The 24,288-nt window shown below is 41.7% G+C and overlaps 1 protein-coding gene across 1 annotated transcript in view; it reads left to right on the forward strand.

Moving 5' to 3' along the window:
* Nucleotides 1–14,676: 14,676 nt before the first annotated feature.
* LYST (lysosomal trafficking regulator) overlaps nt 14,677–24,288 on the forward strand; it is a 213,960-nt gene continuing 204,348 nt past the window's right edge. The window contains exon 1 of the mRNA XM_023727995.1: nt 14,677–15,129. The gene's annotated coding sequence lies outside the window, so the exon portion shown is untranslated. The remainder of the gene's footprint in view (nt 15,130–24,288) is intronic.

Genomic DNA, 24,288 nt, shown 5'->3' on the forward strand with positions numbered 1-24,288 from the left:
TGTGTTGATGACTCCCAGACATAGAGCTCCAGGCTTCAACTGTGGGTCTATTTCTTCTGGGTTCCTACAAGCACCTCAGAGTCCACATATCCAAAACCTAATGTACCACCCCCTCCCTCCACCTCGCTAAATTTGCTTCCCTGGTATTCTTTGTTGATAGCACTCCAGAATAACTACATCACCCAAGCCATTGACTCCTCTCTCTCTGCCATCTTTCCACCAACCTACCCCAAACTCAGTCAGTGACCAAGTTCCACCAGTGTGGCTTCTTCAGGTGTTCTTGACCTGTCCCTGACTCTCCCTCTCTGCTACCCCGCCCCAGTTCAGGTCCTCATCATATCTGACCTGATCTCTCTGCCTACAAATGTGTCCTCCTCAAATCCACTGCCTCTTCACTACCCCCACCACCCGATTAAAAGCTTCGGTGACCTGTTCCTACATAAAATGTCCAAGTTTCTAACCTTGAGTTTCAGTGCTGTCCCTGATCAGGCCCCAGGCTACTTCTCTGACTTATTTCTAGTACTTTCTGACTTGCACTTTATTTTCCAGCAACACTAAATTGCTAACTGTTGCCCTGCCCACAGAATGTTGCTTCTCAGTTCCATGTCTGGACTCTTGCTGTTCCCTCTTCTGCTTCAATTGTCTTCCTCCCCTTTATCTGGCTAATTCAAATCAGATGACACCTCCTCCAGGAAGCCTGCCCTGATCTTCCTCTCTCTCAAACTGGGTTATATATCCTTCCCCGGTGCTGCAGTCTCTGTCTTTTGTTTAGCAAGTTGTTGCACTTGCTTTGAAATAGTAGTTGTGTGCCTCACTCCCTAGACTGTGAGCTCCTTTAAGTTAGGAAATGCTGTGTTTAATTCATCTTTGTATCCTGAGTGCTTAATACAGTGTCTGACACTTACTAGGTGCTTAATAAATGAATACTGAATGAATGAATGAAAACTCATTGAATACCCTCTTGAGGCATTGTGCCATTTGGAGAAACTAGATTAGTGTAATATATAGTTCCTTAGGGTGGAGACTACCACCCGTCTGTCAGTTTGTCATACCGTGGTGGCTTGCGTGTTGCTGTGATGCCAGAAGCTATGCCACTGGTATTTCACATACCAGCAGTGTCACCCACTGTGGACAGGTTTCAGCGGAGTTTCCAGACTAAGACAGACAAGGAAGAAAGGCCTGGTGATCTACTTCCAAAAATCAGCCAATGAAAACCCTATGGATCACAACAGAATATTGTTCGATATAGTGCTGGCTGATGGGCTTCCTAGTTTGGAAGGCAACAATGGACTCAAGCATGTTGACCATCATAAGGATGGCACGGGACCAGGCAGCTTTTCATTCTGTTGTACATGGGGTGGTCATGAGTTGGAGCCAACTCAATGGCAACCAGCAACAATAAGGTAGGGGAGAAATTTAAAACATTAAGGAACAGCGAAAGACAGCATCTGTTAAAGACCTGCAGAACGTGCTACTGACAACAGGCACTCAGGGATGAGGAATGGGAGATGTCAGAAATGGCCCAGGGGGAGGCTCGCATCAGGACGAGAGCAGCCCAGAAGGACAGGTCATAAAGATTTGGCAGCTACGTCACTAGATCACAGTGCTGTTGGGTTTACATGCCAGCAAACCAGAGCAAAAATGAAATGGTTATTCACGCATTCAACAAATGTTTACTGAACGCCTACTAATGAGGTAGGCACGAGGCTAGGTGCTGCAAATATAGTAATGAACCAGAAAGATCTTGTCTCTGCTCTCATAGAGCCTATCAGGTATTGGGGATACAGAAACTACATAAGCATAGAAATACATAATTACATATAGTAGTAAGACCTGTGAAGGAGCTAAATAGGATGCTGTGAGAGAAAATAGCAGGGAGGGCGGGGAAGGTCTCTTTAAGGATGTGGTTTTGAAGCTGAAGCAGGCCAGGACAGGAAGGCACTGGAGGAGGAGCGGTCCAGAAAACAGGCCCGGGGTGGCCCCATTCAAGAAACTGGTAGGTCAGGACGGTCTCAGAAAGGGACGTGAAGGAAAGCAAGGCCTCACAAGACGCGCCACGGAGGCAGGCAAAGGCAGACCAGGTAGGCCCCTGTGGGCAGGGATAAGGAGTTTAGATTTTGTTCTGAGTACAGCCACGAAGGAAGAATTTTAATGACGGGAGTGCTGTGATATGATTTACATTCATAAGGCAACACCCAAACTCCTGGATGGCGACAAGATGGGAAAAGACTTTGAAAGGAAGAATGGAGGACGTTCAGAGGGCAGTGCAAATGGTTAAATGGATGGGCTGCTAACCAAAAGGTTGGAGGTTTGAGTTCACCAGAGCCACCTCAGAGGAAAGTCCTGGCGATCTACTTCTGAAAAATCAGCCATTGAAAATCCTACAGAGCACGGTTCTACTCTGACACACATGGGGTCGCCATGAGTTGGCGTTGACTGGATGGCAGGTGGAAGAACCTCATTTTATAGTTGAGGAAACTGAGGTTCAGAGCTGGAAAGCAGACCCAAGTCTGTTCTATTTCAGAGTCAGAACTTAAACCACTATGGCCTCTTCTCTGATCGTGTACTCAGTTACACAGAACTTTCAGATTGACAAAGCTTAAAAAGAATGATAATATCAATTTTTGGCAAGGGAGCAGGTTGTTGCTGGGTGCTATCAAGATGATTCCAACTCATTGTGACCCCACGTGACAGAGTAGAACTGCACCACAGAGTTTTCTAAGCTATAATCTTGGGAGATAGCCAGGTCTTTCTCCTGCAGAGCCGCTGGTTTGGTTCAAACCAACAACCTTTTAATTAGTAGCCAAGTACTTAACTGTTGTGCCACCAAGCAGGGGAAAGGTGAAATCTCAACTGCAGACAGAAATGTAAATTGGTAGAGACTTTTAAGAGGGAAACCCAATGTCTTAAAGATGTGTGCCTCACTAGAATCCTCAATTCCAGTTTTAGATTATCCTTAAAAAAAAGAAAGAAAGAAAGAAAGAAACCCAACTACCGAACAAGTCTTGTTTATCAATATTTGTAATAGCAAAATAAAGCATCAATACGATAGACTCCAATACGGTTGTAGTTAATAACAATGATAAATGTCGTGGATAGAATTATGTCCCCCAAAAAATGTGTGTATCAGTTTGGCTAGGCCATGATTCCCAGTATTGTGTGGTTGTCCTCCATTTTGTGATTGTAATTTTATGTTAAAGAGGATTAGGGTGGGATTGTAATACCACCCTTACCCAGGTCACATCCCTGATCCAATGTAAAGGCAGTTTCCCTGGGGTGTGGCCTGCACCACCTTTTATCTCTTAAGAGATAAAAGCAAAGGGAAGCAAGCAGAGAGTTGGGGACCTCAGTATCACCTAGAAAGCAGTTCTGGGAGCAGAGCGTGTCCTTTGGACCTGAGGTTCCTGCACAGAGAAGCTCCTAGTCCAGAGGAAGATTGATGAAGATGAGGATCTTCCTCCAGAGCCGACAGAGATAGAAAGCCTTTCCCTGGAGCTGATGCCCTGAATTTGGACTTCTAGCCTACTAGACTGTGAGAAAATAAATTTCTCTTTGTTAAAGCCATTCACTTGTGATATTTCTGTTAGAGCAGCACTAAATGACTAAGATAAAAAACAATGATCATCAGTGATGATTCCATGTACTGGCATGGAAAGGCTCTACAGAATATTGACACATGAGAAAATTGGGTTGCCAAAAGATGTAGAGTATAGCTGCAGTTTTGTAAAATATATGTGACTGGGAATAATATCAAATTCCACTTCTCTGACACCAAACTGTAAAGATCAGTCATATCAATTAAATTCTCTTCCACTTATTTTCTAACACCAGCTGCATGTGTAGCACTTGTTCTGACTCTACACACCAGGAAATAGGTTAGATATCACAAGTTGAAGGACACAGTCCTCCAGATTGTCGAGTCTGACTAAGGGACTTCAGATGCGAGCTACACAACACCCTCACTTGTGAACTGCTGGCTACAAATTTGGGGGTTTTCTCTACCCCCGCAGGATACCATCCACAAGCTCACTTCTGACCTGCTGACTTCCACTCTTCCTTTGGGTTCATTAATTCACTGGAATGACTCAGAAGTCATAGAACGCACTATACTTGTGAATACAGTTTTATAATGGGAAAAAGGATAAAAATAAAGAGACACATAGGGCGAGGTCTGAAAGGCTCCCAAAGTGGAATTTCCATGTCCCAAAAAGGGATACACTACTCTCCCACATGTATCAATGTCTTTCATCAACCAGAAAGTCTCCGGAGATTGTGTCCAGAGCCTTTATTGAGGGTCTCATTACGTAATTCAAACTCTAGCTCCTCTCCCCTGAGGTTGGTAATATCACACAGTGGGTCTTTCTGGCCTGGCCAGCCCTACCCAAGAGTCACCTTATTAACATAACCTATTAGGTTAAGTGTGATCTGGAGACTTCATCAAAGACACTTATGATTATTACTAGGGAAATTCCAAGGTTCTAGAAGTTTATCTCTCAGGAACCAAGAACAAAGATCAAATTCTTTAGATAATGTTAATGTAAACGCCACAATATATTTATATGTATAGAACAAATTCTGGAAAGATCTACCCCCAAAGTATTAACAGTGATTATCTCTGGAAAATGGGATACCTGGAGACCTTTGTTGTTGCTACTGTTGTTTTTTTCTGTGGTGTCTCATTTTCCTAAATATGTCTTTTTTTTTTTTTAACTTTTTATTGAGGTGTAACATATATACAGAAAAGAGCACACACCATATGTTTACATCTTGATAAACGAACAAACTGAACACACCCGTATAAACACACTGACCCATAAGTAGAACCTTACCAGTCTCTTCGAAGCCCCTTTGTAGAATTATACAGTATCACTGTTTTATGTCTGGCTTTTTTCACTCAACATTGCTTTTGTGAGATTCCTCCATGTTGTTTCATTTAGTTACAGTAAATTAAATTTTTAACCACCACCTGTTTGTCAGTTTGTCATACTGTGGTGGCTTGCATGTTGCTATGAGGGTGGAAGCTTTGTCTCTAGTATTTCAAATACCAGCAGGGTCCTCCAACTATGGAGGATAGCTTTTAGTGGAGCTTCCAGACTAGGACAGACTAAGAAGAAAGGCCTGGTGATCTGAAAATTAGCCAACTAAAACCCTAGGATCACAACAGAAGACTGTCCAATATAGTGCTGGAAGATGAGCCCAGTAGGTTAGAAGGCACTCAAAATACCCAGTGGTAGCAACAATGTACTTGAGCATATCAGTGATCACGAGGATGGCGCAGGACTAAGCAATGTTTTGTTCTGCTGCACATGAGATTTCCATGAGTCAGAGCCAACTCGACCAAAAGCTAACAACAACAATTTTTTAGTCTTAGAATGTTTATACTTTGTCTTTTATAAATATGGCACCATAAAATTTATGATAATCACTGGCATTTTTGTCACCTTACAAAGTACTTTTCATGTTAATTAGCTTGTGCAATTTTAAACATTATTATTATCATCCTCCTTTAATAGACAAAGGCGCTGGGCTCAGAGGTTAATCAGCCCTGCCCCAGTTCACACACAAAGCTAGTAGGTAGGTGGCAAAACGCAGATGCAGAGCCAGGACTGGTTTTATCTAAATCCATGCCCTTTCTGCCCTACCTCACAGGATTAAGAGTAAAGGTGGCGGAGGATTAAATGAAAGGAATAACTTGTTCACCAAGAGACATTGATAAGTTACCAAGGAAAGTCGTTTAAACTCCTTTGCTGAAAATCTTTCAGACCTTCTAATTGGGAAGGTGAATGTCCCATAGTTTTTCAGCCAGTTTCATTATCAGCCACCTTCCAGGAAAGTTTCTGCTGCTAAATCTGTGATAGCCACATTTCTTATTTACCACTATTAATCGTAACACCTCCCTTATTACAGTATGTATGTAATATATATATATGCATACTTGCAATATAGACTTGATATTTGCATAGCTCCACTTTCCTCCCTAGCTTTACTGACATCATTGAGTACAGCCACTTAGCAATCATTTACAAGAGTTTCACTTCTCATTTCACAGATGAGGAGATCGAGGTCCACTGTCAAATTGCTGATTAGCAGCAGGGCTGGGGCAGAACTCAGGTCTCCTGGCTCCTGTCCATGGCTCTTTCGACCACACATCACTGCAAAAAATGATAATTTTTTTTTTTTTGGAAGCATAAATAATGGTTCTGATTGTTATTAAAACGGTGAGCGTTTTTTATTTGTTTTTTTTTTCAAGAAGGTAGAACTGTATGGCTTAGTTTTACGTATTATAAAATCATGATGTTTCACAAAAACATCCATGAAGATCCTTCTATAAAAGATTGTGATTCTAGGTGTCTGTATTATGAAATAAATTTCACAATCCAGTACACTTCATAGAAATTTCAAAAGAAATTAGGTGAACTAGTAGAGAAAACAAGAGCATATCACCTCAAATATTTACTTACGCACTAACACAGGTGTGCTTGTCTTGCAACTTGCAAGTCTTTAAAAACTGAGGTAAGTTCACAGACAGGTTTAGTCTAAACTACTCTATTTCCATTCCTACTTCCCTTCCTATGTGAGTCCCTTTTTTACTAATTTAAAAAAAAAAACACTAAGTAATTCACATTCAGTGTCTTTCTACCTCTGAATCTAGCAGTTGCTGCACTCCATGAGGGAAAATTTAGGAGATTATTTCCCTGGGAAGTCGGGGTTTGCTTTCCCCTGATTACCTTCCAGGAATCCAAAAACTGGAGGATCTGCCTTTCCTAATAGAAGAACAATATCAGCAGGTCAAACGAGAAGAGATAAGCCTGCTTGTTTTTTCAGAGACTTTGGCCAGGCCTACTCACAGGCACTTCGCCCTTCTTATTTTTACCTCAGACCCCAGGTCTCAGATCAAGATCAGCCATGCACAGTCTTGACCCAGCCTTCCTTTGAGCAGTGTCCCAGGCCTCCCCTCCCCACCTGTCTAGTGGGCTTTCTATGCCTTCTCTTTGAGAACTTCTGTGAACCTCTATCCTCACAGTTATCTCTGTGTGTTTGTGTATGTGGTAAAATATATATATAACAAAAAGTTTGTCATTTAACCATTTTTAAGTGTACAATTCAGTGACATTAATTATGTTTGCCATGTCGTGCAACTATCACCACTATCCGTTTTCAAAAGTTTTTCATCACCCTTAACAGAAACTCAGCACCCCTTGAACAATAACTCTCATTCCCTCCTCCCAGAGTCTCTGGTAACTATGAGTAAACTTTAGTCTCTATGCTTTTGTCTCTTACAAGTATTTCATACGAGTGGGGTCACACAATATTTTTCCTTTCTAACAGTTACCTTTTTAAAAAGAGACATTGGGGAGACAAATCTTTAAACAAACAGATGAGTAGGATCTGGGAGCTGTCACCCTTCTGGTGACCTTTAGACATTTCTGGGAGCAATGACAGCAGCCATCAGGGCTCTGGACAGCCCCCTGAGGAACACTACAGCATGTCCCAGGGCAGGGTCCTGTTGGGTAGGTTTGTGGTCGAGGTACACAATTTGAGTGCTGAGTAAACACAGAACTTTCCGGGCTTCTGTTGGGGTTTCTACTGTTTAGAACATGCCACGTGGCATGAATATCATCCTTCTTATCTGCTGACATAGACTGTAACAGAGACTCGTGGCTTTCAGAGGTCTTCATGAGTCTCCAAGCTCAGAAAAACGCAAGGTCAGCTCTCCTCTTGTGAGTAGGGGTGGAGTACGGGTGCAGAGTGGCAGGGAAGGCTGGGTGATCCAATGTGCAACCTATCATGGGGATGGTACAAGACAAGGCAGTGTTTCATTGTGTTGTGCATGGGCTGCCGTGAATTGGGGCCAACTAAACAGCAGCTAACAACATCAGGAATCTAGCCCAAATTCAAGACCCAACTATAAAAATCAGCTTATCTCAAGTAACTGCTTATATTCATTCCATTTACAGAGAATCCCTACTGTGTTTTTAATCTCAAATTGCTTTATTTTCTGTTGTGGATTGAATTGTATGCCCCACAAATCTATGTCAACTTGACTAGGCCATGATTCCCAGTATTGTGTGATTGTCCACCATTTTGTGATCTAATGTGATTTTCCTATGTGTTGTAAATCTTACCTCTATGATGTTAATGAGGTAGGATTAGAGGCAGTTATGTTAATGAAGCAAGACTCAATCTATAAGATTAGGTTGTATCTTGAGTCAATCTTTTTTGAGATATAAAACAGAGAAGTGAACAGAGAGACAGAGGGACCTCATGCCACCAAGAATGAAGAACCAGGAGGGGAGTGTGTCCTTTGGACCCAGGGTCCCTGCACTGAGAAGCTCTTAGACCAGGGGAAGATTGATGACAATGATCTTCCCCCAGAGCCAACAGAGAGAGAAACCCTTCCCCCAGGGCTGGCACCCTGAATTCAGACTTCTAGCCTCTTAGACTGTGAGAAAATAAATTTCTGTTTGTTAAAGCCATCCACTTGTGGTATTTCTGTTATAGCAGCAATAGATAACTAAGACATTTGCTATTATATTTAAGTTTGAAAACTATCTCATGCCCACTCAGAACTAGGCAGGATATAAATTCTAAATAAATTAAAGTAATACCACACCTTTAGGAAGTTAAGTAACTCTTTCATACTACCTGAGTCCCATTTTGTGCATTATAATTATAGAAAAATAGAACAATACAGAATTTTTGAGCTGTACAAGTGTCTTAGTGAAAAGCTAAGTTACCATGTGTATTGCACTGAATGACCTGTTTATCTGATTAAGATCAGGAAGTTTACTATTTTCCAGTTACCTTTAAGAGAGCAACACAGCCACATTAATTCTTCTAGTTTGAGAATGTAAATCAGGCATGTTGGAATTTGCGTCAACTTTTTCAAGCTACTTGGTATCCGTATGTTAGAAGGAAGTTTAATTAAATGATCGAGTTGGCCCCCAACACATGATGACCCCATGCACAGCAGATGGAAAACTGCCCAGTCCTGCACCATTCCCATGATTGGTTGCGGATTGTACTGTTGTCATCCATAGGGTTTTCTTTGTCTGATTTTTGGAAGTAGATTGCCAGGCCTTTCTTCCCAGTCCCTCTTAGCATCATAGCAACATGCAAGCCTCCACTGACAGATGGGTGGTGGCTGTGCATGAGGTGCATAACCTGTTGCCATCGAGTCGATTCTGACTCGTAGAAATTCTATAGGGCAGAGTAGAACTGTCCTATAGGATTTCCAAGACTGTAATCTTTACAGAAGCAGACTGCCACATCCTTCTGCCGCAAAGTAGCTGGGGAGTTCACACCGTGACCTTTCAGTTAGCACCAAGTGCTTAACCACTGGGCCACCAAGGCTCCTTATTGTAACCGATAAAAGGTATTCTGTCTTCCAGATGAATCATTTGCATATTATTCATTAACAAGGGTCTCTAAGTTCATAATGGGGCCAGGATATATTTTTCTTCTAAAAGCTTTCAGGAGGAAAATATTAAAATCAGTGCATAAAATTGTTGTTGGTGATCTGACAATGGTAGAATGGAGGAAGGAAGTATTACGGTAAAAGCAAGTAACACTTAGAGATGTTTTCTTCACAGGTACTAAAAATATTTCAGTGACTTGTTTTTGTGCTACAATGTGAAACAGAGCCAACAAACATTTCAAAATAAAGAGGGTTTCTTCCCCCCTTAGAAGTATACATTGACAGGAACTTTATTACCCTACAGCATTCAGCTAGTTTTCATGTTGGAAAGATGAAGAACTTTCTCTGGTACTTTTGACCATTATATCTCTGTTGGGTGTGTGTCATGACTTAAGCTCCAACTGATCTGAAGGTGGTAAACACAGTCAGACCTACTCGCATTTCACTGCACGTGGCTGCGGGAGTTACAGACACAGCCCTAACAGTGACAGATACTTCATTCAGGGACTGCAATCACTCTTCATTCAAAAAATACTTATTGAAGGTTCACTGTACAGGCATACCTCGTTTTATTGTGCTTTGCTTTATTGCACTTCACAAATACTGCATTTTTTACAAGTTGAAGGTTTATGACAACCCTGCATTGAGCAAGCCCATCGTCACCATTTTCCAACAGCATGTGCTCACTTCATGTCTCTGTGTCACATTTTGGTAATTCTTACAATATTTCAAACTTTTTCATTATTAGTCTATCTGTTATGGTGATCTGTGATCAGTGATCTTTGATGTTACTAATGTAATTGTTTTGGGGTGCCACGAACTGCACTTGTATAAGAGGATGAACTTAATCGATAAATGCTGTGTGTGTTCTGACTGCTCCACCAACCCACTGTTCCCCATTTCTCTCCCTCTCCTCGGGGGCCTCCCTATTCCCTGAGACACGACAATATTGAAATTAGGCCAATTAATAACCATAGAATGGCCTTTAAGTGTTCAAGTGAAAGGAAGGGTCCCATGTCTCTCACTTTAGATCAAACGCTAGAAATGATTAAGCTTAGTGAGGAAGGCATGTGGAAAGCTGAGACAGGCCAAAAGCTAGGAACGTGCTTCTTAGTTCAATCAAATATATGAGGCCAAACAGGCAGCTTCTGTCCAAAAGCAGGACGAGAAGGCAGGAAGGGACAGGAACTGGACAAATGGACGCAGGGAACCCAGGTAGAAAGGGGGAGCGTGCTGTCACATTGTGGGGATTGCACCAATTTCATAAAACAATATGAGTATAAATTTTTGAATGAGAAATGAAATTGAGCTGTAAATTTTCACCTGAAGCACAATAAGAAAAGAAAAAGTGCTACTCCAGTGAACACACAAATGATAAGAAAGTGAAACAGCCTTATTGCTGACGTGGAGAAAGTTTTAGTGGTCTGGGTAGAAGATCAAACCAGACACAACATTCCCTTAATCCAAATCCTAATCCAGAGCAAGCCCTAACTCTCTTCAATTCTGTGAAGGCTGAGAGAGGTGAGGAAGCTGCAGAAGAAAAGTTTGAAGCTAACAGAGGCTGATTCGTGAGGTTTAAGGAAAGAAGCCATCTCCGTAACAGAAAAGGGCAAGGTGAAGCAGCAAGTGCTGATGTAGAAGCTGAAGCGACTTATCCAGAAGATCTAGCTAAGATAATTGATGAAGATGGCTACACTAAACAACAGATTTTCAATGTCGAGGAAACAGTCCTATATTGGAAGAAGATGCCATCTAGGGTTTTCACAGCTAGAGAGAAGCCAATGCCTGGCTTCAAAGCTTCAAAGGATAGGCTGAATCTCTCAGTAGGGACTAATGCAGCTGGTGACTTTAAGTTAAAGCCAATGCTCATTTACCATTCTGAAAATCCTTGGGCCCTTAAGAATTATTCTAAATCTGCTCTGCCTATGCTGTATAAATGGAAAAACAAAGCCTGGATGACAGCACATTTGTTTACAACATGGCTTACTGAATATTTTTAGCCCACTGTTGAGAACTACCGGTCAGGAAAAAAGATTCCTTTCAAAATATTATGCTCATTGGCAGTACACTCAGTCACCCAAGAGCTCTGATGGAGATGTACAAGGAGATTGTTGTTTCCATGACTGCTAACACAACATCCATAACACACAGAGCCCTGGTGGAGCAGTGGTTAAGAGCTCAGTTGCTAACCAAAAGGTCGGCAGTTCGAATCCATCAACTGCTCCTTGGAAATCCTATGGGGCAGTTCTGCTCTGTTCCTATAGGGTTCTCATGAGTCAGAATTGACTTGACAGCAATGAGTTTTTTATTTTTATTTTTTAACACAACATCCTTTCTGCAGTTCATGGATCAAGGAGTAATTTTGACTTTCAAGTCTTATTATTTAAAAAAACACATTTCATAAGGCTATAGCTGCCACAGCTAGTGATTCCTCTGATAGATCTGGGCAAAGTCAATTAAAAACCTTCTGAAAAGATTCACCATCCTAGATGCCATTAAGAACATTCATGATTCATGGGAGGAGGTAAAAATATCAACATTAACAGGATTTGGAAGAAGTTGATTCCAACACTCATGGATGACTTTGAGGGGTGCAGGACTTCAGTGGAGGAAAAATGCAGATGTGGTGGAAACAGCAAGAGAACTAGAATTAGAAGTAAAGCCTGAAGATGTGACTGAATTGCTGCCATCTCCTGATAAAACTTTAACAGATGAAGAGTGGCTTCTTATGGATGAGCAAAGAAAGTGGTTTCTTGAGATGGAATCTACTCCTGGTGAAGATGCTGCGAACATTGTTGAAATGACAACAAAGGATTTAGAATATTACATAAACTTAGTTGATAAAGCAGCAGCAGGGTTTGAGAGGACTGACTCGCATTTTGAAAGTTCTACTGTGGGTAAAATGCTATCAAACAGCATCACATGCTACAGAGAAATCTTTTGTGAAGAAAAGAATCAATCGATACAGCAAACTCCATTGTTGTCTTATTTTAAAAACCTTCACCAACCACCACCCTGATCACTCAGTAGCTGTCAACATTGCGGCAAGACCCTCCACCAGCAAAAAGATTATAACTTGCTGAAGGCTCAGATGATGAGTAGTATTTTTCAGCAATAAAATTTTTTTAAATTGAAGTAAGTACATTTTTTTTTTAGACACAATGCTATTGCGCGCTAAATAGACTAAAGTATAGTGTAAACATAACTTCTATCTGCACCGGGAAACCAGAAAACTCGTGTGACTCACTTTATTGTGATATTCGTTTTATTGCTGTGGACTAGAACCGAACCCACAATATCTCCAAGGTATGCCTGTATACATGGCAGATAATATACTTTGACACATTTATTATTATTTTTTGAGGAACTATGGGGGCATTGGTTGTTCAGTGGTAAAACTCTCACCTTCTGTGCAGGAGACCTGGATTGGATTCCCAGCCAATGCACCTCCTACGCAGCCACCACCTGTCTGTCAGTGGAGGCTTGTGTGTTGCTATGATGTTAAACAGATTTCAGTGGAGCTTCCAGACTAAGATAGACTAAGAAGAAAGGCCTGGCAATCTACTTCCAAAAATCAGACAGTGTAAACCCTATGGATCACAACAGTATGATCTGCAATTAATCGTGGGGATGTGCAGGACCAGACAGCGTTTCGTCCCATTGTTCATGGGGTCACTATGAGTCAGGGGTTGACTTGATGGCAGCTAGTAACAACATTGAGGAACTAACTAACAAAGACTATGCTAAATGCGTTAGGGTTCAGCCAGGTGTGGAAATTGAGAACTGCAACTAGTGTGAAATGTCTATTATAGGCATCCACTATAATAGTCACTATTATAGGCTTCACAGTGATGTTACAACATGAACCTTTTTAGCTATAATCTGTGCCAAGAATATAACATGATTAGCATTAATTTCTCTCTATTAATGATGAAAATTCCGAGCCAAAAATACAATACATCCACTCCTCACATCACATGATTAGACTCTAAAGACCAGGTCATTACACGAAAATTGGTGTTATGTGAAAATGGGGGATGGCCCCATCAGATCACAAAATGGAGGATGGCCACATCAGATCACAAAACGGAAGATGACTACATCATTACATATCTGCCAAATTACATCATTACATAATTGCCAAACCACTAAGAATCATGACCCAGCCAAGCTGATACATAGCCTTAACCATCACAGCCAACATTATTCTCACCTCCAGCCTTGGCATTCATTACTGCCAGACATACATTGTTAATGCATAAAATAGTCAGATAGTAGATTTTTCGCTATTGTTGTAAATGCGGAATATCGGATAACGAGATAGTTGATGAGTGAGGAGTAGGTGCTCATAATAGTCATGCAACAAATACTTATTGCACACCTACTATGTACTGTATATATACTTGTATGTAACACACACACAAACACAACAGTCTAGTTCGTAATTAAGACCATGGAATTGGGAGTTAAATAGGCCTGGCTTCAATCACTAGTGCTACCATTTATCAGCCATGTGACTTTGGACAAGTTTCAGATTCCCTATCTGTGAAATGGGAATAAAAAGACCTACCGTGCAGACTTGTTGTGAGGACTATATACAATAATATTTGTAAAGTGCTAGCCCAGGTCCTGGCATAAGTGCTCAATAAAAAGTAGCTATTTATTGTATTTATACATACATATATGTATATGCACATGAATTTGTTAATTAAAATAGTAATTCAGAAATCCATAATAGGCATGGGATTTAAAAAATGACAGTAGTTTTTAATCAAAAATTTTAAAAAGAAACAAAAGCAGAAAAAAGGAGAGTCAGATTTCAGCACTAAGGCAGGGCAAAAAACCTGCACTGGGAGTTTGGTGACAGCTGGCAACCAGATGATTTGTGGCGGTGGCAAGGCTCAGGACTCACATTCAGCTGTAAGTTCAGCTCTATCTATGTCCTTCAAGAACTGCAGAATTCTCAACTCAAGAGCCTCACAGGGATACACTTTGACCCTCCCCCCGCTGCAGAAGCAGCACAGAGCTATGACTCATAGGAGCCACCACAAAATCACTAACTGGAAATCCTTGCTGCAGCTTCCACTGCAAAGGAATTGAACTTGATTTGCCAAATTCCCCATGTGATCAAAGCAGGGCAACCTTCCAAAGAGCTGGAGGGAGAGAGGGTCACTCACATTTCCTGGTGACACAGAGATTTCCCAATCCCATCGCCGAATGAAAAAGCAGCATAGGGTGTACAGGAAGCCATTTCCAAGGACTATTTAGCTTTGATAAGAGTAGTTGGAGTGCCAGAGTTTGGTGCATTGGCCTCTTTCGGCAGCTTATCTACTCTTTACATGGGAAGTTTTATTCTGAGGTTTTTGCAGTGCATGAAGCTATTGCCTTCACCGTCTGCTCCTGTCTCTTCCTGCAGTGACATCAAAGAGTGCGGCAGGATTTGCCAGTTCCGTTTCATGGGGCTTCAGGCTGCTTGACTCAACTGAGCATGTTTCTACAATTCGGGGAGAATGATCCTACCCTAAGTTAGCTGAACAGAAGCCAGATGGTAACTGCAAACAAATGGCCCAGCTTGCCTAACAGCATGGAGACCAGCTTCATTGCAGCTACCTGGGTAGATGGTTGCTAATCAGCCTGCAACGAAGATGTCTAAAGAGTGACGCCAAAGGGAAGAGTTCCTCACTTACCTGAAGAAGGTAATCACTGTGCAGGTAGGTTAAGGTGTTTTTGAGACTTCCCAGCGCCAACCAAGGGAGTAGGCAGCTACGGTGGGCAGGCTGAGGAAAAGTGAGTAGTGGGTGGGTTCCTGGCAGTCCTGATGTCCTCAGGTCCTAGTTCCTGCAGACTGCTTGTTCAGAGGGTGGCCATGTACTGCAGAGGAGCGATAGGTGAGAGTATTTGAGGAAGGAGAATGGAGAGACTCCTCTGGAATGGGGTGAGCCAAAGACCCTCATTTGAGAGACTGCAGCTCTGATTCTCGGATGCCAATAAAATGAGATTGTTTGTCTGGGGCATGGTGTAGCTGCAAGGACTCACTCAACAAATGGGTGCAGATGGGCTAGTGTGGGATGTTATTTATTAGACAAGGCGCATCAAACCCAGCATATCCAGAATGTACTCATTCTTTCTCCTCTCCCTCATCCTTCCCTGTTAGCCCTCCCTAATCTTTCAGTCTCCATCATCTTCCTGATAGATGCTAAGGATGTCTCCAGTCCCTACCCTGCCTTCTATCTTGGAGACTATAGACCGAGAAGGAGGCAGAGGGAGGCAACACAGAACTAAGGGCTGGAGTGGGGTGTCATGAAGGGATATATATGAAATTCAATAGCTGGTGGAGTAGGAAAACGGAAAAACTGGATGAAATTCAAGGTCCAAAACGCTAGGAAGGGTCAGAATATCTGCCAGATTGGAAGGGGGTTGAGGATAGTATGAAAGTCAGGAGCTTAGAGATTGGGATAGCAGAAGGGTCAGGAGTCCCTGGGTGGTACAAAAGGTTAATGCGCTCAGCTACTAACTGAAAGGTTGGAGGTCTGAGTCCACCCAGAGGTACCTTGGGAGAAAGGCCTGGCGATCTACTTCTAGAAAACCCTGTGGAGCACAGTTCTTCTCTGACACACATGGGGTTGCCATGAATCAGTTTAAGGTCAAGACTGGGGGAGGGTCCTTGGACAATTGTTCTGTGGGCCTGGGAAGCAGGGTGGGTCAGCCTGGCTGGAAGGACCAGAAGGGCATGCAGTGACACCTCCATCCATTCAGGACCAAAACCAGTAACCTGGGAGCTGTCGTTCACTCTGTGAGCTCTCTCACTCTCCATCTCTTGTAGGTTTCCACAGCCTCTCGGCTCTGGCCTCATCGACGCTCTCTCAGGCTATTGCGATAGGCTCCTGACCCATGTCCCTCCCTCTTCCCTTTCCAATCCATTCTTCACACAACTGCCAAAATTTTCCTTCTAAAATACAAATTTGATTGTGTCTCCAGCTTAAAGGACTCCAGTGACCTCTCAGTGCCTGTAGAATAAAGCCCAAACTTCTTGCAGGGCACATAGGAGTTGTCAAGACCTGTCCTTCTGCCATTGCAGCTTCATCTACTGTCACTGAGCTGTCACTGCCCGGTGCTGTCATCACCCAAATTATTTGCTGTTCCTTGAATATGCCAGACCTTGTCATTGTTTTGTGACTTTTTATACTATTTCCTCAGCCCCGATTACCTTTTTTTCCTGTCTTGCCCGCTGTCTTAGTCATCTAGTGCTACTGTAACAGAAATACTGGCTTTAACAAACAGAAATTCATTCTCTCACAGTCTAGTTGGCTACAAGTCCAAATTCAGGGTGCTGGCTCCAGGGGAAGGCTTTCTCTGTTGGCTCTGGAGGAAAGTCCTTGTCATCAGTCCTCCCTTGTTCTGGGAGCATCTCAGCACAGCAACCTCAGGTCCAAAGGATGTACTCTGCTCTTGGCACTTCTTTCTTGGTGGTATGAGGCCCCCATGCCTCTCTGCTGGCTTCTGTCTTTTATATCTCAAAAGAGATTTGCTTAAGACAGTATCTAATCTTATAGACCTCATCAACATAACTGTCGCTAATCCATCTTATGACATCATAGTGATAGCATTTACACCACATAGGGAAATCACATCAGATGATAAAATGGTAGACAGTCATACAATACTGAGAATCATGACCTAGCCAAGTTGACAGGTACTTTTGGGGGACACAATTCAATCCATGACACCCACCAAACCCTACCTCATCTTTCAAGACAGAGCCACTTCCTCTGTGAAGCCTTCCCTGATTGCCCTCTCTCTCAAAGCAGAGTCTGTTGTTTTGTCTCCTATTCTTTTCCTCAGAGGTAATTCTCATGTTAAACGTGCGTCTTTTAATGTGATAAAGTAGTTACATACACATTGCTGCCGAGTAGTTAGGTCTTTAAAGCACAGCAAGGACTCAGCAAAGAATATTTGACTCTTTTCGCAATAAAAGTATGTTTTTCACATAGAAGAAGTTGCAAACCAGATGAAACGTGACGGTGCCATAATACCTGAACACTAAAATTAGACTCTGGGAAAAATGTTTCTAAGAAGAAAATCCTTTCGAGAAAACCAGTTGGAAAGTTTTCTTATGATCTTATGATTAGTCAAGACGCCCGAGTTCCAGCACTGCCCTTCCTGTTACTTACAGTTAGGTTATTTAAGTCTCTAGGCCCTAATTTTATCATCAGTAAAATAACAAATGTTCCTTTACATTCATAAAGTAATCCAGATAAAAGTATTCTGGTAACCTCAAGCAAAGAAATCATCTGAATTATCATAATGATTGGCACCCCCTGCAATGCTGGGGCACCTGAATGGCAATCAACTGGACCCACGGTCCTCTCTCAGAAGAAGCGAAATGGAACACTTTAAAGGGTGAAATGCAGCAATATTTGAGCATTCCTACCTGAGTAAGAAAATTCAGGAAGAGATGGGTTGCCAGGACATTTGAAGGGTGGTAGGAAAGGTGCTGGTGGGGTATAAACTGGTGGCACTTGAGACAGTGTTCCATACATAAGGAATAGACAAGAGAACAAAAGCCCTGAGGCAAGAGTAGAAAAAAAATACTCTTGGTAAAAACAGAGGGTAAGTCCTTAGCGATATGTGAGCATCCCATCCAGCCAGTACTGATGTGAGTTGTCATTAAAATCTGTAGGTAAAATAAATACTCTAAGCTGCTTCCTATGATTTGTTCTGGCCTGCAGTACACGTTAGGTGTGGCAAAGATGTTTATAGCCATTGCTGAGAATGAACTCAAAGATGCTGGTGCCAAATTACGACACTTTTACTGAGTAATACATCAGCATAGTTTCCTTGCCATAGAAGAACTGATCAATTAACTTACTTTTAGACTCATAACCTATATTCTTCTCTTACATGTTTTCAAACTGTCTGTGCTATTGATTCTCAGAAACAGAAGGCAGTATAAGGCAAGTCTACTGATTTTTTTTTTTTTTACATAGGCTGAGAAATTAATAGTAAATGGCATATATGCTTCCTTCTTTTCTCCCTGAAATTGAAGAAGCAGTCAGGAAAACAAACCAACCAACCAAAACCAAAAAACATGCTTGGAAAAATCACAAAATTTAGGTGATATAACTAATCGCTTGTAAATACAAAATATAGAAGGCACAGCACTATACGTGTAATACTAGTTAAATTTTTAAAAAATGGCATAGTAGTTCCACTTCTGAAAATTAAGATCCATTTTCAGGGCTATAATTTTATGAATCTATATTTCTCTATTCTAGAGAGTTCAGAAACAGCCTGGGAAGTATAAAGAAATTTAGTATGTAATAAAAATGGCACTTCTAGTTAGAGGGGAAAAGATGAGTACAGTTGATGGTGTTAAAACAACAGACTATCCGTTTGAAGGAAAATATTTTTTCACTGTTCTCTTTCCCATTAAATGGTTTCTTTCACATTTATTCTCAGGCATCTGATTAGGGAGTCAGTCATCAGAGGTGACACCAGAGGTGCCACCCAGCAGCACCTGAGGTGAATATTGTCGGCACTCAACCATTTCCCACCGTATGTTCCTCCTTTGCTAAACCAGTCCCCAATGGCCAAGGATTCATCTTATTTTCAAAGACATCTGTTATATGTCTGACTTGAATGTATCTGATTTCCAGAAACACTCACATGCCCCTAAACACATTGTCCCCTGTGATGGATGTTTTAATGCCATTTGTGTTTATGAGAATCACCCATGGCGGCCAGGGTCCCCAGTAGCTGCCTTCAATGTGTGAAGACCTCAATTCAGACGTGCACAAAGCACTGTGGAAAGAAACCGCCTAGACTGTCTGAGTCCCATGTGGTGCGTGACAAGCACAGGGTTAAGCCAGTTTTCCAACAATTAGCAGAGGCACAGCTGCCAGTAAATACGGTGTGGTCTGCCTCCCATTGGGAAACTCTTGCTCTCTTATTAGACCTAATTATCAGTCAGCAGCTGATTCCAGAAATGGTGTTATTGTACATTTGTCAGGAAACAAATCAGGAGAGGTTTTCCTGAGGGGTGAGAGGTCCTAGGATTGTGTTTTTCAATACATTTTGTGGTCATCTATTACTTTAATTTGATGGCCTCAAATTCTTGGCTGATATATTTAATTTCTGGAGGATAAACTTGTGCAGTACGAGCAGCAAGAGCAGAAGCAGGGCTGTAACCATTCCTTTTATTTCAGGCGCCTAGTGTCTGATTTCACAACCCAACTGTCAGTTTGTCATCTATGGTGGCTTATGTGTTGCTATAATGCTGGAAGCTATGCCACTGGTATTTCAAATGCCAGCAGGGTCACCCACGGTGTATAGGTTTCAGTGGAGTTTTCAGACTAAGACAGACTAGGAAGAAAGGCCTGGCAAACTACTTGCAAGAGTTAGCCAATGAAAACTCTATGGATCAGAACAGAATATTGTTCGATATAGTGCTGGAAGATGAGCCCCTAGGTTGGGAGGCACTCAGAATACACAGTGTTTGCAACAATGGACTCAAGCATGCAAAAGATCATGAAGATGGCACAGGACTGGGCAACATTTTGTTCTGTTGTCTATGGGATCACCATGAGTTGGAGCTGACTCAACAGTAGCTAATGACAAGTATCTAATTAAGGAGAGTAGGTCTGATGGGTAGGGGGTGGAAGGGAGACTATTTCCAGAAATCATACAGATTTCAGGTGGAGCTGAGTCAAGTGGCAGCTTGCACACCAGCCACAAAGTCTACCCACTGGGTTGAGTCACTCTGCCACAAAGCCACTCCCACCTTGCCCATTTTGCCAGGACAGTCTCCTGGCCTGGTGTCCTCATCCAGCTGAAGGCTGAGCTCACCAGCTCCTGGGTGTTTGCTTTGGGGCTTTCTTAGCTAGACTTCTCTACTTTGCTGACACATTTGAAGTAACAAGATGATTTTTTAAAATATGGATAAGAATACAGACGATTAAGTTATTAACCAGGCCCAGATATTGAAAATGCCTTACTCATTTAAGCCCTTTACAATTCACAAAAGTGCTTTAATAAAACTGTTTTCTTCAGTTAGATTTCTAGAATCACACTCTGTTACATGTATGTCACCCTGTCTTCCGTATTTTAGATTTCAGTGACTGGTTTTCCCACCTAATATCTGCATTTGCTCTAGTATTACTGTGTGTTTGAGGCTTTTCCTCCATGTCTGATATTTTATGCTTCTGAACAGATTATTTTATTTTAAATAAAATGGCATGTCTGGGCTGCGTTTATCCTGTTAAGTGATTCAACTGCCTCAGAACTTTACTCACAGAATAGCTGCATTAAAAAAACAAAAGCTTGTCATAGTCAGCTGTTGACAAAGTGAATTCTATATTCCCATGGATTCCTTAATTTCTGTATTCTAATGTCAGCCCAGGCTGTGCAGGAAGAAGGGTTTTTGCTTCAATCCAAGGCTCAAGGCAAACATCTGATAAAGTAAGTGTCCTCTCTCCACCATGGCTGGTGTGCTGCAGGCCCCTCCACATAGCCTAGCCCAGCCATTCCATTTCCCACTCATGAGGAAGGAACACCACATACTCTTCTCTGGTGTGAGCACTTGGTTAGATGCATGCTTGGGACCAGGAATCCTACAGAAATTTTAGTGAAAATAAACCTCTCAGTTGTTGTTTTGTTCGTTTGCTTGTTTTGTTGTAAAAACATATATAAGAAGGAGCCCTGGTGGTGCAATGGTTAAGTGCTCAGCTGCTAACTGAAAGGCTGGAGGTTCGAACCCACCCAGTGGCTCCATGGGAGAAAGATCTGGGATTTTGCTTCTGTAAAGATTACAGCCTAGAAAACCCTATGGAGCAGTTCTACTTTGTCACCTGGGTGTCTATGAGTTAGAAATTGACTTGACAGCACCTAACAGCAACAACAGCATATATGTAACAAAACATTTGCCATTTCAACATTCTTCACATGTACAATTCGGTGACATTATGCTCATCATGTTATACAATCACCACCATTATCCATTTCCAAATTTTTCCATCACTCTTAATAGAAGTTCAGTGTCCCCTAAGCAAGAGTCTTCCTTTCCCCCTCCCTCCTGCCCACCCCAGGTAACCACTAACAAACTTTGGGCCTTTCAGTTTTTAGTCTCAGATGCCTTTGTCCAAGACTTAGAAATATCTAGGAAGCTGGCAGTGAGCATATCTGAATGGCAGACACCATGCTGTACTCAGTCATCCCTTGCTTTCTGCAAGCCCAGTTTTACTATTAGAGGAGCTGTGTACTGGGGCACTTTGGAGTGAGACAATGCTCTTCTGTCACTTGTGCAAAGCTGTTCTTGAAAAGGCTGACCCACCAGGACCCAGGACCCCTAACAACATTCACCGTCTGAATCCAGAGGTAAACACAGCTTAGGCTTATGGTAGGACCCACACTACATTAATATTCAATTCTGACTCCAGACATATGTCAGTGCTATGCCTCTCAAATTAGTTTACATAGCGAGTTGGGAAAACTGTCATATAATTTTTAAAGTTTGATTTGTTTTTGCATAAAATAGCACTTTACCAACAAGCAGGATGCCACATCATATTCAGTTATGAAGTATTCTGACATGTCAGGCCAAAAAACATCAGGATTTAAATAAAATGTAAATAAAAATTGCCCAAAGTGTAAGGAGACACATAACCTCTAACAATTGTTGGCCATAGAACTACAGGTCATCGTGAATTCAGTCAGCTATTTGTATTCTGTATCTTCTTCCTCATTTATTAGAAAAAATGTACTAAGCAGCTACTATCTTAGGCACTTGGGAACACAAAAAGATAAAATACAGTCCCCACGACTTAATAAACTGAAAGTGCATTTGGGGAGACAAACAAAAAAATACCAGTAGTAATACTGCAGAAAGTGAGGAGATAGGGGAGACTATATTAGATTGTGTTCTGGCTCATCTGCTACACTTGGGATGTTCTCTTTTAGCAGATAAAAAAGAAAATGCACATTTCAATTTAAATCCTATCTGACAAATACTAAAAGGGCAAGTATATTCAGTGTAGTTCTTATGTAGGTGTAGGATGAAGACTATAAAGACTATTTGAGACAGCAAAAGAGTTGGGTGGGACAGGGCTCCTTCAGTCTGGGGGAAGCATAGCGCTCAGGCTTAGCGTAAACCTTTATCCTTTAGTGTTCTGGTTCTTGCTAAAACAGACTCTCTACCAGACACTGTGGAGAGTCAGTACAACCTATTATAATTATGAAATACTTAATAAGCAACCCACTAATTGCCACACAATAAACCCAAGATATTTGCCCCACAGAGTTCAACCTATATGTTGAGGTTTTCCAGCAAGAGATTGACATTTTAAGCAACGTGGAACATGGTATAGTTAGAAATGACCAGGATGAAATATGGGGCAGTTAGCCACAGTTGGAGCAGAAAGAAAATGTTAACCATCTTCACCCCCTTCTCCTGCCTGCCTTCTGACATCACTCTCACTCTCCCTGACATGCCTGCCGTTGCTCTTTCTACTTTGAAGAGTTTTCAAGCCACCATGAGCTCTCTCACTAGTCTTTACACGTGCTGTTCCCTCTCCTAGGCAAGTGCTTCTTAAACTTCAGTGTGCATGTAAGTCACCTAGGGACTTCATGTGAGGTCTGACCTGAATCATAGGTCTGGGGCATAGCCTGAGATTCTGCATTTCTCATAAGCCACCAGGTGATGCTGATGTGCTGGTTGAAAAGTCCATACTTGGTGGGCCTAGAACACCCGTCTTGGCCTGTCCTGGCCTAGCTATCAGTGGCTTCTGGACACATGTGTTTTATAGCCCTCTTCAATAAAACAAACAAACAAAACACAACTACATCATCAACAACAAAACAATGAACCTTTTCAGGGGCCAATCAAGTTGCCAATCCTTTGTTACCAATTACAGTCGTCCCTCTGTATGAGGGGGGGGATTTGTTCCAGGACCCTGCTAATATAAAAATCCAAGGATGCTCAAGTCTCTTATACAAAATGGCATAGTATTTGCGTATAACCTAATCACATCCTCCCATATCATCTCTAGATCATCTCTAGATTAGTTATACTACCTAACACGATGTAAATGCTATATAAATGGTTTTTATACTGTATTGTTTAGGGAATAATGATAAGAACAAAAAGTCTGTTTTTCTCCCCCCCTGAATATTTTTGATCCTTGGTTGGTTGACTCTGGGGATGCAGAACCCACAGATATTGAAGGCCGACTATAATCTGTCGAGAAAGGACACTAAACACATTCATGACAATGATGACCATATCATAAAAGGAAGGTTATTTAAATTACAAAAAAAGTGAGAAGGACATAGTTTTATAATGTCCATAAAACCTAAGGACACTCATTGAATTAAATAAACTTACTTTGTGAAAAACTCACTATATTGATTTTTTTTTTTATTCTGTCCTGGACGGTGGGCACTAACAGCATTTAGGAAAAATTGGCATACCTGAAGCTTACCGAGTCTTTAAGACTTAAGTCTAGAGTCAGCTCTTTCAAGGGCTCTTTCGGATGCTAGGATGCAGATTGTCCCTTCACAGTGCTCAGGGAGAACACTATGTACGATGCTGCCAGAATCCTCATCACCTCCACTATCATTGCTTATTTACTTGTCTGCAGACGCCAAAAGACTTGAAATGTCTTTCACCTATCATTGTATCCTAGAACAGTATCAGGTGTACAGGAAATACCCAATAATTGAATGAAAGGCCTGAAGTACTGGATAAACCTAGCAATCTTACTAGTGGATTCTGTGTGTAGTAGTAGGTAGAGGCAGAGGCATTTTTTTGGAAATGGTCCAAATTTGTGGTGCATACGAAATTATAGAGAAAGTATATATCTTAAATCTTTTTATGT

The sequence above is a fragment of the Trichechus manatus genome, unplaced genomic scaffold (assembly GCF_000243295.1).
Source record: "Trichechus manatus latirostris isolate Lorelei unplaced genomic scaffold, TriManLat1.0 scaffold00021, whole genome shotgun sequence".
Taxonomy (NCBI): domain Eukaryota; kingdom Metazoa; phylum Chordata; class Mammalia; order Sirenia; family Trichechidae; genus Trichechus; species Trichechus manatus.